Source organism: Acomys russatus, chromosome 3, assembly GCF_903995435.1.
Source record: "Acomys russatus chromosome 3, mAcoRus1.1, whole genome shotgun sequence".
NCBI classification, from domain to species: domain Eukaryota; kingdom Metazoa; phylum Chordata; class Mammalia; order Rodentia; family Muridae; genus Acomys; species Acomys russatus.
Genome location: NC_067139.1, coordinates 2,199,284 through 2,215,630, shown reverse-complemented (window position 1 = coordinate 2,215,630; position 16,347 = coordinate 2,199,284). Strand labels below are relative to the sequence as shown.

General features: G+C 46.4%; 1 protein-coding gene across 1 annotated transcript in view; it reads right to left on the bottom strand.

The window, feature by feature from the left end:
- Gli3 (GLI family zinc finger 3) overlaps nucleotides 1-16,347 on the bottom strand; it is a 277,309-nt gene that overhangs the window by 139,817 nt on the left and 121,145 nt on the right.

Here is a 16,347-nt window from a genome sequence, read left to right as displayed (position 1 = left end):
AAGCAAACATCCCAGAGAGGCATATTCGGATCAGGCAAGCCTGTCCTCCAAACGGAGAAAGAGGATGCACCCTCAGGGCAGGTGAGAGGAATCTGTTCACAAAGAGTGTATAGTAACTAGCAGACACCTGAGAGATGTCCAAGGGCAGAGGATGAGTAGACAGACATACCGAGGCTCCAGGGAAGCAGTAGGTAATGGTTCCCAAGGTGCCAAGGAGTGGAAGCTGTTCCTCGCAGAAGTCTTTGCATCTACAACCAACAGTGTGGTGAGAGGAGGGGTGTAAGGGAACTAAAATGCTCAGTCATTCGTGGACTCAGGCTGGCAGTGGAGGTGTTGACACGAGAGATGCGAGATCAGGGGGTATTCTGCTGGGCCTAGTTCAACTACGGTTGTCAGCAAAACTGCACCTGAACACTTGGAAGTGGATGTGATGACATGGGTGACAGTAGAGGTTTGAAGACTTTCGTGACAAGTCTGAGTGGGGCCAGGCACTCTGGGCTCTAGATTCCAGAGAGGGTACAGATTAGCTTGGAAGCGTTCACTTCCCAAGGGGGAAAAAAAAAAAAAAAAAAAAAAAAAAAAAAAAAAAACAAGAGGGAAGGAAGGAAAAAAAGACAAAAAGGGAAGCAACTGGCTCTAAAGCGTGTGTCAAAGAGCTGCTCTGAGTGGCAGCAGGAGCAACTTAAGCCCAGTGAGATTCATAATAAGGACGAGCTAAGGGACTTCCTTTACAATGGGAACTGGAGTTCTTTAACAAGGGAGAATAGGAGGCCATTTCTTCTCCCAGCAGTCTTGACCCAAGGAAGGCATCAGAATGCCTGCACCCTGGCTTGCTAGAGCAAGTGCCTGCCTTCAACACTGTGGTACCTACTAGGGCTGGGTATTTCTCTGCCTAATGAGAAGGAAGACAGGGTAAAAGTTGGGGGCAAGGGGCTTGGGAGAAATGGATGACTGACACCAACCAAAGCAAATTCCAGTCAGGAAGACATCTCAAGACCGCAGCCTAACCGCTGGACGTATCACTGGAGTACTTAGCTCAGGGGTACACCCCGGGCTGGGAGGTGGTGGAAGCTGCTGTGGGACTGAAAGCTAACTCAAAGGGCCAGAGAGAGTGGGCTGGGTGTCTGATGCTACAGACCTGCAGCTGCGAAAGTCTGCCTGAGGACAGGGAGCCCTAACAGACCTGCAGCTGCTAAAGTCCGCCTGAGGACAGGGAGCCCTAACAGACCTGAAGTTGCGAAAGTCCTTGTGCGCAAGGACAGGGAGCCCTAATAAAGCTGTGTGGTCTATGCACCCCTTGCATCTCTAACTGCAGTTTCTTTCTTTACCTGGTTTGAGAGTGGTGTAAAAATTCCGAGGAGTCAGGAAAAGGAGCAAGAAGGAGAGAGGAAGACAGAAAGAGTTAATGGGCAACAGCTTTGAAGGGGTAAAGCTTGTAGAAGAAGCAGCAAATTCACTGGCACTCCCGCTGTGTTTATTGCTCTCGCTCAACAGCTGGAGAAAATGTTTGATCAAAATATTTGTATTATTGTGTTTAAGTGAAATGACATATGACAGCTCATTATCCCAAACTCAGAATTCCCACAGCATCTGTCAGAGCCACCCTAACACAGGCAGTTTCTCTCCCTGGAAGATAGAGAGGCTCAAATGGGAGATGTAGAACATGAAAGCCAGCAGGCACTGGACCCCAGGAAGGGTGGGAGGTGAGCAGGTGCCCTGCAGGGGCCACCACCATCCTGTCCTCTGCCAGGAGTACTGTGCATCACCGGAGCTTTCATGTCCCCGGTCATGGCTGGCCCTCAGCATTTGGGCCTTCCTTGGCAGGCTTCCTTTATTGATCTAAACTTTGTGCCCTTCTTCATGCCCATCTGGAGAAGAAAATTTAACCTTCAGAAGGTTATCCCATCCCTCTCTCCATCCTGACAAGAGCATCCTTATGCCTCTCATGACAACCTTTCAGTGGAGGGGCTCAGGGCTGCTACTGCCATGGCCGCCCAGGACACCTCTAGCAGCTGATGTTATGATGTCCTGTGCCAGATACATAAGAAAATAAAAAAAATCACCTACTGAACCCTTCAAATCCCACAACCAAAAAAAGGAGCCATGAGCTATCTGTCCTCAGAGAGGGTGAGCAACCGGCCCCAAATCTCAGTGCTGACCACAGAAAGAATAATCTGAACCTGGAACCTCAAGGCACCCTAAAGCAAACATATTTTCCACTGCACCCTCCTGCTACCAGGAGGAGCAGACGCAGCCATGCCGTGCAGCTGTCAGAAAAGCAGGAAAGGACGTGTGCACGGCGGATGTGGGAAGGGAAACTCACTTGATCCACACTCAGCCAATCTCCAGATCAAGCTCTTTGCCGCAGACCCCAGGAGGGCCCAGAGGCCACTGGATGCCTTCGCGTGCCCGGGAACCCACAACAAAAGGCTTTGAGGAAGTTGGTTGCCAAGATGGCCAAGTAAAGTGATTCTGCTTCTCTGAACATCCAAATTTTTAGATATAAAATCTGACATAAACACCCAGTTCAAGCCAGGAGTCAAAATCCAAATGACACGTCGCCATATGCTTAAGTGTTCTGTAAACTGGAAAGCCCTGTATCAACTGATGGCATCTGCCCTGTACTACAGAGCAATCATGAACTCAGTCATGATAGTGTTTACTGGTCCATGGGTTGAACCCACGACCTTGGGCAAACTACATAAGCTCTCCTCACTGAGCCATAGTTGTCAGTCCTTCCTTCAATTTTAGTGGTACATTTTTCTCAATTTCAAAATGTTCCTAATTTCTCTAATGAATGGGGTTGCTAAACTATTCTCATAGAAATTCCAAATTGACCGTACACATTCCATGCATCCTCTCATGATCTCGTCTGGATACAAACAGGATGGATGACAAGTGTCATAAGCAACGCACTTTCTATCTATTCTGTCAGCTGTTCTTAAGGCTAGGACAACAGAACTGGACATCAGAAAGCAGCAAAGGCAAGAATGACTCTGGGATTCTGAAACTGAGGCACTCATTAAAGGGATGAGCTATGGGCACTCCCCCCAGAGGCACAGCTCAGCTGCCTCTAAAGGGAGGCAGTGCACCTCTCTATCCCCAAAGACCAGTGCTGAGAAAAGAGCAGTTATATCAGTCCACAGGGTATACAAGGCTACGCTTAGAGCTTCCAGGCTCCTTGTACTGTTTGAATGTCCTTCAAATCTCATGTAGCCAATGTAGGAATGTTTGGAAGTAGGACTTTAAGAACTACTTGAGATTACCTTCATGCAGGGGTTAACACCACTATCTGCACAATCAGGTCTTCCTGACAGAATGGGTTCACCACCATCATGAGCAATGTCGGCACAATCGGGTCTTCCTGACAGGAAGCCCACCGTGAGCGCAGCCTCGCCTTGTGCTCTCTCCCACTTGCTTGCTCACCCTTCTGCCACAGTTATGTAGAAGAAGGGCCCTGCCACATTCCGTTTCTTGACCGTAGGCTGCTTGGGTTGCAGAACCGTGATCCATAAAAACCTCCATTGTTTAAAACTTAGCAAGCCTGAGGTTTTGTATAGAAGCAGAAGGTGGACTAAGGCAGCCTGTGTTCAAATTATCTACATAGTAATCTCTGCAAAATGCTAATTTCAGTAAAACCAGTTGTCCTATTAACAGTTTTGGCATGTTTAATTAGCCCAATGGGTGCTAGGAAATACAAAGATATGCCAAGACTTCACACTGCCCCATAATGCTAACTGAATGATTATGTACTTTAAATTCATTCAACTCCATTCTCTGTGTCAACAATTTAAGGACTTCTGTAACAGAAGAGGTAGATCTGGGCACTGAGCTACACAAGAAAGCCAGCAGAGAACAGAGCTATGCTACTGCAAGCCAGGCAACACCAGAGCTATGCTACTGCAAGCCAGGCAACACCAGAGCTATGCTACTGCAAGCCAGGCAACACCAGAGCTATGCTACTGCAAGCCAGGCAACACCAGAGCTATGCTACTGCAAGCCAGGCAACACCAGAGCTATGCAACTGCAAGCCAGGGATCACCAGAGCTATGCTACTGCAAGCCAGGCAACACCAGAGCTATGCTACTGCAAGCCAGGCAACACCAGAGCTATGCTACTGCAAGCCAGGGATCACCAGAGCTATGCTACTGCAAGCCAGGGATCACCAGAGCTATGCTACTGCAAGCCAGGGATCACCAGAGCTATGCTACTGCAAGCCAGGCAACACCAGAGCTATGCTACTGCAAGCCAGGCAACACCAGAGCTATGCAACTGCAAGCCAGGCAACACCAGAGCTATGCAACTGCAAGCCAGGCAACACCAGAGCTATGCTACTGCAAGCCAGGCAACACCAGAGCTATGCAACTGCAAGCCAGGCAACACCAGAGCTATGCTACTGCAAGCCAGGCAACACCAGAGCTATGCTACTGCAAGCCAGGCAACACCAGAGCTATGCTACTGCAAGCCAGGGATCACCAGAGCTATGCTACTGCAAGCCAGGGATCACCAGAGCTATGCTACTGCAAGCCAGGAACACCTGGAGCTTCCATAAGCTGGAAGAGGCACACGAGCCTGCCTAGGCATATCAGCAGGACGAGGATCATGCCAGAACCCTGACCATGGGCCAGAATCGTGAAGTAAACGGAAATACTTGTCTGTTTTGAGGTGGCCCTGTTAGTGCCACTTTGTTATCAAAGACCTAGTAAGCACATACTCCGGGGCTCCCTCACAGCCTGTTTTGTGAAGGCCATTGTATATTGGAACTGATGGAGAAGAGTCTACCTAACCCTCTTCTGTGGCAGAATTAATAATTAATATTTACAAAAAAGACATAAAAATTCTCAGAAAATCTGAGAAAAAAAATCTACAGTGGCACTCTCTGTTGTGTAGGAGCTCTTTTTTTTTTTTTTTTAAGATTTATTTATTTATAACATATACAGCATTCTGCCTACATGTATGCCTGTATACCAGAAGAGGATACCTGATCTCATAATAGATGGAGATGAACCACCATGTGGTTGCTGGGAATTGAACTCAGGACCTCTGGAAGAGCAGACAGTGCTCTTAACCACTGAGCCATCTGTCCAGCCCAGGAACTCGTTTTTTGAGGCATGGATGTGAAGGATGCCTTCTTCCCACAGCACTTGCTCCACACTTCCCAGAATTTCATCCGTACTGATATACATAGGCTCCATAAAGGATTGGTTAAAGTATCATGCCCCTCCCTCCCTCACTAGACAGCAAGAGCATCCAGCCCTAACAGACAAGGCATACCCAAGAACCTGTGCGCCGGGCACAGAAGAAGCAAACAGTAGAAACAGCTCTGCTGCATTGCCGTCGAGATCAGCTCTCCAGACACTTACCCCTCTAGACTGTTAGACAGCTGGTAGCCTCTGGCATCACCCTAGCAAGTCCTATTGATGTACCTTTTATAATACAATTTCAGAAGTGACAACCCATTGCCTCTGCCATCCTATTTGCAAGAAGTACATTGTTTTAAGTATGGGCTTAAGAAAAGGATTAAGTCTTACCTTTTGGGGCTACAGTATTAAAAATTTGTAGGCCATGTTCTTAAACCCTCCTGTAATGCCATAAGTAACTGAACTTCTTTTTTAATCTCCAATTTACCCAGTGAAATGACTCAAAGATCAAATGGATCCCATTAGATGGAAGCAGAGCTAGGAGCCAAAAGATGGTGCTTTGATCCAAGTTCTGATAGCAGCTCAATATGGTAACTGGGGAACCAAGATAATTGGTTCTGCAAGATAATTGGGGGGCATCTCTGCAAGTCTGCTTCTCAGCAATTACACTCTGGCCACGCAGTGCCCTCCACAGATGATCTCACGGGGTCCTTTTCACATCTTAATGACACAGATATTTGAATCTTCATACCTTAAATTGTAAACTGGGGCACAAAGGCTAAGTACCTTATCCAAAACCACCCAGGGGCCAGCATGGTCCACTTGTCAAGCTTCAAAGACAGAAGGCCATGTGAAGAGACGAAAGAAATTAAGAAGTACAAGTAAAAGCACTGTCACCTCGTAAAGAATGACCCTGGTCAGAAGTAACAGTGTAGGAAGTGTAGGAGAGACAGCCACAGAACACAGAAGTGCACACTGCGAGGATAACTTTCAACTCAATGTTAGTCAACAGCTCCCTGATGTGACAAGTACATGAGGTAAACTCATTTTTATAGGGACTCATAAGAATTCTCAGTTGGGGAGGTTTCAGCCCAGGGTTGGTTGGTGCGTAGTTGTGGCCCAGTATTGATGTCATGCATCACGGTAGAACGTGGCGGCTTAGAAAGGTGATCACCCGATGGCAACAAGGAAGCAAAAAGTAAAAAGGAGGCATGAATGACCCAAGCATCTTCTTGAAGCATCTGCTCCCAGTGGTCTGACTTCTGGTCACTAAGCCACGTCGCATGGACTTTAGGGGATACCTTACAACTAGGGTTGACTATTTTTTCTGCTGTCCACTATAATATCTTTGGAATACCATGCATTTAGTGAGGAGTATGAATCAGGTATGTAAGTCTATGTGTGAACTCTGCTTGGGTGGATAAACCACTCTAGAGTAAAATGGTGACAAATAGGCAGGACACAAGTGAAGACTGCATCACATTCAGTGAAGTCTTAAACTTGGCTTCTTGGACAGTTGACACTGCATCCTCATCAGAAACAGACGTAAGGAGCGGAGACACATGTCACATAGAACAGCCTCTAATACCCACCCCCTGGCTAGGCATGACCTGACTGCTGCTCCCTGAGCTTTGCTCATGCATCATGTCTCGTACCTTCCCTTTTTATAGTGGATAGCAGACAGAGCAGGGAAGAAAAAAAAAAAATCCCTCACTAATCTCTGAGTTCCATTAACTCAGAAAGCAATCTAGCTTTTAACAGACATTTCCAAATATTTACTGAATTATGGATCACTCCTGATTACCACATTCATTGGATATAAGATTATCATTTAATAAGCATACAACTCAAAATACCAAAATCCATTGCATTAAAGTGTTTAAAAATGAATGGATCCAGGGAAACTCCCAAGTTACAAGACTGGTGTATGTCAAATCTTTGTGCACCGCCTCCCCCCCCCCCCATTCCTGTGTTGATTTGAATGAGAACAGGTCCCACAGGCTCGCATATTTGAGCACTTGCTACTCACTTGGTGGAGCTATTTGGGAAGAATTAAGAGGTGTGATTTTGATAAAGAAGGTATGTCACTAGGAGCAAGGTTTGAGGTTTCAAAAGACCATGCCATTCCCAGTTAGATGCACACACATGCATACGCACGCACGCACGCACACACACATGCACGCACGCACCTCTGCCTCATGCTATAGATGAGATACAAACTCAGCTACTGCTCCAGGCCCATGCCTGCCTGCCTGCTGCCATGTTTCCTGCCCTGACAATCATAGACTAACTCTCTAAAACTCTAAGCCCCAATAAACTCTTTCCTCTATGAGTTGCCTTGGCCATAGTGTCTCTCCACTCCAACAGAAAAATGTCTAAAACAAAACCTTATCGCTACGTGATGACATTTGGGGTGGACTTCTACAAGCATGGGTCACAAATGCTGAATCCTCATACACAGGATGCCTTAGTAAAAGAGGTATCGGAGAGGTTCTTGGCCCTGTTGCCACTTAAGAGCAGAGCGAGGACTCAGTAACAGTCTACAAGTTAGTGAGTGGACCCCAGCAAAGCTGCCTCAGCCTCCAGAACTGGGAAGACTGAATTTCTACTATTTATGAGCCGACAAGTCTATGGTACTTTAGTACAGCAACCTAAGCCGACTAAGACAGACACATTTGCCAGGACTTTTCACAACCCTAATCTGACTTTTCCCAAAGTAACACTGTAAAAACTCTATCTTTATTTTATGGATTAGAAAACCGAGGGTCCCAGCGAATCATAGGCTGCCTGGACCAGGCCTGAGTGATGTCTCACAACACATGCCTGGGTGTGTGTCTGTCAGGACGGAGCCAGGAGAGCGGCACAAGGCCAGGGCCTGCTCATCTCAGAGTAGAATGGCAGCCACACCCTGAATGGTTGCTTTTTGTTTTGTTTTGTCTTTTTGCTTTCCATTCTGTCTCTTTTTTAAAAAAAATGGATCACATATTTTTATCCTCAGAATTATTTTTTTTTCTCCAGAAAGAATCATGTTTCTGGGAAGCACAAATTTAATTCATCACTATGAAGGAAAGCACAACTCCATATTAAAAGAAAAACTGCCAAAAAGAACACTAAAAGGAGTGTGAGGAAAGCGAAGGGTACAGAGATACATGAAGACAATGAGGATAGAAAAAGAAATCAGTGAAACATTTTTAGAATGAATATATATGTGTGTGTATACACATATACACATATATACATAAGTACATATACACATATACTTAAATAAGTTGGAGATTTAGAAACAAAAAACAAAAATTAAATAGAAATGACAGAAAACCCTTTTCAGGAAATCCATGTCCAGTGAATGATAAGCAGTCCTAGTTTCCTCAGCAGCAAGCACAACAGGACTTGAGGGCCTGCGAGGCCTGAGTCCCTGCAGGGCCCTGTGTGTCTACCACAGGCCTGCTCAGGAGAACCCGGTCTCAGTAGGCATCTGCCTGAGTATGGTCCGTCAACAGGCGCACAGGCTACATTTAACGAGCAACGTATGAGGTCACGGCCAAGTTGCATGAGCTCATGCAGGGAAGCCAGATGCACCACAGGGGAAATGAAGCTCCCACTACGTACCTCAGCGCTAAGCCTTGCCTAGGTCCTAATGTTAGTTTCCAGCCAAGCAGGCTGAAAGCTTTAGCAGCCGCCTCAGCCAGAGGTGGAAGCTGCCAGGCAGGTGAAGGAAGCTATACTACAGAGCTATGTAAGGAGCAGGCTTGCCTCCCTAGCACATGCCTTACAGACTAGTCTCCTAACTGCCAAGTGCATAAGTTTGCTATCTGCATTTATTTTAAGAAACAACAGCTAGGCCTTGGTGATGCATCCCTTTAACAACAGCACTTGGGAGGCCTGGTATTCAGGGTGAGTTCCAAGACAGCCGACACTACACAGAGAAACCATGTCTCAAATAAAATAAAATAAAATAAAATAAAATAAAATAAAATAAAACAAAACAAAACAAAACAAAACAAAAACTACAAAAAAGTCAAGAGGCCAAGCACACTCACAGGTACTCAGCTCCAGTAGGGCCAGAGCCCTGTTTTTTCACACCTCAACAGTTCCAGCAAACCTCTGTCTTGGCTGATACCCTTAAACCTCTCAGTGTCCCTCCGGCTGCCACCTCGGAGGTCCCAACAACTACACCAGCAAAACCCTCCAACCATAGTCTAGTTTATGCAGGGACGGACCTCCCGGCCATGTCGTCTGGTAAGCCTTCTATGCAGGTAAGGTGGGTTTCCCTTGTGACATTTAGATCTGCTCTGCTGCTGAAAAGAAGGAAAAGTCCATTCTTTGGGAATCACTTACAGTTACGACCTCCACATCTGGCTAGAAACCTATAATTATGTTGACTGAACAGAGGCAAAATGAGAGAAATGGGGATAAAAGAGCTGAATGTCCCATGCAGCCAAAGTTACTCACTTTAATTTTTAAATATATTTTATTAATTTATTCATATTACATCTCAACTTTAAAACAGTATCCTTAGGCTGGGCTTGAGGATTCTCTCCTTTAACTCCAGTGCTCTGCACGTAGAGACAGGAGGGTCAGAGTTCAAGGGTCCTGTGCTTGACTCCATAATAAGTGTGAGACCAGCCTGCACTGCATAAGACCATCTCAGAAAAGCAGAATCAGATAGATGACCGTATTCAGGTCTGCTTGTTCCTACCACGTGAGAAAGCAGTCAGAATGCTTTGGGTCGCTTTCTCTTTTACAGCATCCATCTCTACCCCAGCCCCATGTCCATAAGAACATTGATCTAAGGCATACAGCTTCTAATAATTTGATTGTCGAAAATCTAAGAGTGACCAGGAATCCAATAGTTCAAGAACAGTGAGGAGTTATGCGGGAACATGTAGTGTAAAATGCTAGGGTGGCTGAAAAGAAACTGTGGTGATGTGTGTGCCGACTTGAACACAGCGGAGGAAAGAAGTCAGGAGGCTGCAGAGGGCCTCACTTGTTGCCCCCCCCCCCCCCCCCGAGAGACACAGTGCGGCTGTGGACCGGTGAGGAGCCAGGGGACAGAACTGCAGCTGGCACGTGTAAACAGAGAGCAGGTGGCTCTGTTCCAGGGCTTTGTGAATGGGAGGTGTGGAGTGTTTCCTGCACATTCCAGAGGAGGAGGAGAGAGAGCCATGCAATGCCTGGGGGTGGAAAAATCGCTCAAGAAACAGTCTCTGGAGGCGCTCTGCAAACACGCTGTGATCACGGCCTGTCTGTGAGTTCAAAGAGCGGCTGCTCAGAATTAGCAACCTGAAGTGTGCTTTGTTTTCTTTTTGTTTATTACTGTTATTTTAAAAACTGTAAGACTCCTGCCAGTGGTGCAGCATACCCTTTCACGGTCTTCCTCCTTACAAGCATGTGCACGCTTTTGGTCAGGACAAGCTGGAGAGCTGAGGGGTTTCCTACGCTTTGGACTTAGAGGTCATCCACTGGTTTTCCTCCAATGTACTGTCTCGAAGGGTTTGAAAATGAAATCAAAGGTCGTCGGAGATTACTTGGGGGCGGGCGGGAGAGGGGGGCAGGGAGGAATTGGCATGATGCAAGCATCTGAATGCCAAATGAAGACTTTATGTCTTTCAAAGGCTTGAATATTTGGTGAGCCAGAGAACGTGTTTGTCTACCTGATAGAATGTTGCAGATTCCACAGACATCATTAACTCGCCTTCCCCAGTCCTCACGAACCAAGGATGAAAGGTCGTAATAAGCAGCACCTTGAAATTAAATCAGGAACTGATGTGCAGGAAGAGTCATAAAACCACACCCACTCCCGAGGGAGAGCAGCCTCTCCAGCATTGGTGTGCTGAGGTAACACTGCCAATGACGAAGTGCCTACATGGCCCCTTCACATACATTGATAGACACATGATTTGGCCAAGCAGAGCATATGTTGATGTTTAACCCTTAGTCTGGTTGTTTTGAGACAGAATAAAAAGATGAAGGAATTGATGGGGACATGGCAGAAGAAAAGATGCACTCTCACTTTGGAAGTAGCCAAAAATCACGGATCACAGCATAACTGACAGTATTTGCTTCAAGATAGAACCAGAGTTGAGATAGCAAAGGGTCCTGATAAAACTACAAGGCTGTATGGCCTCCAGGCATGGCTGAACTCCTTTCCCAGATAGTGGCAAACTCACAAACAAGACTAGACATGTGTTTACTTATTTACTTACTTACTTACTATAAGACAGGGTTTCTCTGTGTCACCCTTGGCTGTCCTGCACTCACTTTGTAGACCAGGCTGGCCTCAAACTCACATCAATCCCTCTGTCTGTGCTTTCCAAGTGCTGGGACTAAAGGTGTGCAACACCACGCCTGGCTAGATCTTGATTTATAATAAAATGATCAGAACTTCTCTTGCAGCTTTAACCCTGTCAGGTGCATAGGAACCACATTATGACTACATTTAGGTTGCTTAACAACCCTTAAAGATGCAACCTGATCTTCACTTACCAGGAGATTGGGACAGATGTGAGGACATCCTACTGGGACTCTAGGTAAGAGAAATATAGGAGATAGAGAAATAGAAGGACCCAGATGGTCCTAGAAACCTACAAGAAGAACATTAGAAGAACATCGTGACAGGTAGATCGGGGCCCAGGGGGTTCTGCTCAAACTATTGCACTAACCAAAGACAATACAAGTAGTAAACATCGAACCCCTGCTCTGATCTACCCAATGGACAGGACATTCTCCACAGTTATGTGGAGAGCGGGTACTGACTCTGACATGAACTCTGGTGCCCCATATTTGACCATCTCCAGTTGGTGGGGAGGCTTGATGGCACTCAGAGAAAGAATAATCAGGATACCAAGATGAGACTGGATAGCCTATGACCATATAGTGGGGGAGGAAGTCCCCCTCAGTCTTAGACCTAGGGGAGGGGAATAGGATGAAAGAGGGAGGGAGGGAGGAACGGGAGGATACAAGTGATAGGATAACAATTGAGTTGTAATCTGAATAAACTAATTAAATAAAAATAGTTGCAGGAAAACAAACAAACAAACAAACAAAAAAGAGATGCAACCTGATTGGCCACCCACACAGTGAATATGGCTACTGTAAGGGATGGCTTAGCCAAGAGGAGCCACACCGGATTCGCCAGCGTGCCTCATTTTCCTACCAAGTGCTTTTCTTTCTATTAATCTCCCACTAAAATCCACCTTGAACTTTCCCTTCAATAGACATCCAACTCTGCTTCCTACTAGCTTTTCCTGAAATTCTCTGTGGTGAAATCAAGGTCTCACCTGAGAAGAGGCCCTAAAAGACTCAGTGAACATGTCAGGCATCGAATGGTAAATTAGCAGTCGCACCTCTGTCCCTGCCACAATTCCAAGCGAAGTAAAAGCACTTGGCCTTAGTGTCCCCATCCCACCTCGCGATCCTGCCCTATCGCAGTCTCTGTGTGAAGGTGTACTTCTTAGGTATAGTTGGAACTGCTAAAAAGCAGCATTTAGGGGGCAGAGGCAGGTGGATCTCTGAGTTCAGGACCAGTCTGGTCTACAAAGCAAGTTCCAGGATAGGCAGGGATACAGAGGGAAACCATGTTTCAAAAAGCAAACAAGCAAAACTCTACAAACACACAAAATAGAATCACACACAAAAAAACATGTGCTGTGCCAAGATAATGATGAAATCTGAACTGGATATATCAGAAATCCTAGTGGGCATGGTCCAATGGTCTGAACGGAGACCATTAGAAACTGAGGGATGTCTACAGAAAACCAGATGGGCACCTGAATTGACAAGTAATGAACAAACACAGCTAGGTTTCTGTTGTTGTTTTACACATTTATTGTGTGTGTGTGTGTGTGTGTGTGTGTCTGTCTGTCTGTCTGTCTGTCTGTCTATGGGAGAGCAGTTGCTGTAGGGGAGTCAAAGAAGAATTTGTAGGGGGCAGTTCTCTCCTTCTACCACGCAGGTCTTAGGAGTCAAGCTCAGATTGTGAGACCCACTAAGCCATCTCACCTAGCCCCGCTTACCTTGTTTTTACTTGAGGCAGGGGCTCATATAGCTCTGGCTGGCTGGCCTCAAAGTTTCTACACACTCAAAGGTGACCTCAAACTCCTGCCCTCCTTGCTTCTATCTCCAGAGAGCTGGGATACAGGCATCCGCCACCAGGCCTGACTTCCATGCTACTGGGATCAACCCCAGAGCTTTGTACGTACCAGGGGAACATTTTTACCCATTAAGCCATATCTCTAAGTTGGAAATGGTCTGTATCCCCAAAAACCTGTTTCCTAACAGGGAAGTTAGCAGTGTAGGACAGAAGGTTTCAGAACAACGAAGAACCAGTAAATAGGACGAAAAAGCACTCCTCACCGGGTGTAAACTAGACAGGGCTTCTCAGTGAAAAGGCAGGAAAGTATCTTAAAAGTGTCATGGTGGATGTCATGGACAGGAGCTTCATTGCCAGGTACTAGCTCTATCTATCAGGGTTACTTTATTTTCTGATAGAAAATCGAGTACCACCCTTGTGGAAATATGAAATGTGCAGAATATGTAGAGCTACCTTGTCTAAGCACTTGTTTTATTTTAATAGGAAGAATTGGTCTGAAGTGTGAGGGCGGCCATCACCACTACACAAGACAGGAACTAAGTAGCTTTTGTCTTCATCTGCCCTCCAAATGTTTCCAAACTTTTCCAGTTCCTCCACGTGAATAAACTGCTCAGTTTTATAACATGACTACTAGGAAAACAACCTCTTTGCCACGAGACTTTCATGAAAATTCAACACAGGATTCCTAAAATAGGTCACAGGGCTAAGCATGCAGGATTCGTTCGTTGGTATATTCAGATTTCTACAAATGTTGATTGAATTCCTACTGTGTGGTAGCCAATCCAAAGGCAGCAACAAACAGCACAGAGGTACCTTCTGCCTTCCAGAGAGAAACAAACATCACATAACCACACAAGCAAGTACCTAATTAAGGTTCTAAGTCCAAGGAGAAAAAAGCAGAAGGTGTGAAGAGAGAGCCAGCATGCCAGGGTAACACAGGAGTCTGCACAGGAGCAAGAGGGACATGCCACATTGCCACATGCCATGCCGTGTTGCCGACTCATGGTACCCATAGTGCTATCAACTGCCACATTTTAAAAGCGCCACCAAAACAAAATTATTTTAAAGTGACCCCACTTACAAGAATGACAAAGGATGGAGCGAAGGATGGTGCTGACAATTAACTGAATGAACAATCAGATCAACGAGATTTTAATAGACATGTTCCTAAAATGTTAGGCCACTGGGGCTGGAGGGATGACTTGAGGGTTCAACACCCTTGTTGAGGACTCAGACTCAGCACTCAGTGTCTACACCAGGCAAATCCCCAGACCCCAGGGAGCTGATGTCCTCTGACCTCCAAAGGCACCTGCACACATGGTGCACATAAATCCACAAAGGCACTTGTGCATAAGGGAAGGTCACTCTATTGCTTGGAGCACAGTGAACAGCCAATGTAGGCGGCGTAGCATCAGAGTCCAGCAAGGCACAGCTCTGGGAATCAGACACTTGGGGTCCACCTCACCTTCACCAAGAATTACAGACATGCTGAAAGACTATTCATGACCTCCAAGCCTGTATCCCTACATAATTCCTATCACTAGTAGTTGCAGTAGGAAAAGACATGACTGCAGAGTTAGCAGAAATAAACACAGTACCTGACCAACTACCATCCACACCAAGCTTTAAGGGAAGGACTCTTGGGAGGCATCGATTAGCAAAGGGCTGACACATGGGCCTTTCTACACACCTCTATAGATACTTGGTTAGAGTCAGCACATGGTCCAGATGTGGGTGCTGTAAGCAAAACACCAGACCAGATCAGGAAACCACAGGTGAACCTCGCGTTGGTGTGGGTTGGTCACTGGACAGTGGATGACTGGCACTACTCATTAGAAACACGTCTGCTGAAAGAAACAAGACCTGAAGAAAGCAGAGCTCTGATCAGTTTGGAGTAGCAAGGCAACTGTAGGTCAGAACAAGAGGTAGGGAGGCTGTCAGTGAGAACCAGCACCATTAAGAGGTGGTCAGGAGTGTTTCAGGACGATTAACAAAGCAGAAATTGAAGGTAAGTCTGAAGAGCAGAAAGATGAGGCTAATCAAAATGTCGGCACAAACAGGACATCAGGGACAGAGTGGAGGCTCCGGCCTCAAAGTACCATTCCTTGTGGGTGGAAGGCAGCCAAAGAAGCCTGCAGAAGGGAGGCATGTGGACTAGCCAAGGTCGAGCGCATGAGCCCCAGCAAGAAGAAAGCGGTGCTGAAGTAGCAAGTACCGAGGGTGTTATGCACCACCACGGCCAGCTCAGCCTGCTCTGCTTTGTCCTCAGCTTCCACTCTTCTGGTCCAGGAAAATGAGCACGGACGGGAGATGATGACGGTTCCACGTTACTGTGATTGCACAACACAATCATAAAAACTGTGTGAAGGCTAAACATGAGAACATCAGCGAGACTGCTTGAGTGTGTCTCTCAGAGGCCCATGTGCTAAAGGTCTGGTTCCCAGCTTACTCTACTAGGAGGGAGGTCTTTTTTTTTTTTTTTTTTTTTTTGAGACAAGGTTTCTCTGTGTAGCCTTGGATGTCCTGGACTAGCTTTGTAGACCAGGCTGGCCTCGAACTCACAGTGATCCATCTGCCTCTGCCTCCTGAGTGCTGGGATTAAAGGCGGGTGCCACCACGCCCGGCTCCTAGAAGGAGGTCGTTAAGAGGTGGGGAACTGTAAGACAGCAGGTCTAGAGAAGAACAGCCTGCTCTAGCATGTGTCTCTGCCATGAGCCCAAAGGCAAAGCCCAAAGTAAGCATGGTCTGGGACCTCTGAAATCACTAGCAAACACCAAACTTTCTCCTTCCCAGACACCCACCCAGTGACCCAGGAAGGTTCTGTACCAGGATAGAGAATAAAAGGCTAGGCCTAGACCATGCGAACACTGCCGCATTAGTACAGCCTAGAATGGTTTGGAAATGCAGAAAAGCTTGAGAAGTGGCAAAGGGTGAGTAAGTCACCAAGGATAATCACAGAATTCTGGAAGAACACTATGTCCCAGTTGCTGCAGATACTCAAATACTAATGAGGGACAATTTACCCCTAGCCCCTAATATCATGGGCTGTTTTCAAAAGCCAAGACTTGGTTTTCTAAGTGGGGTAAATTTAAAGAACACTAGGAGCCTGTAAAC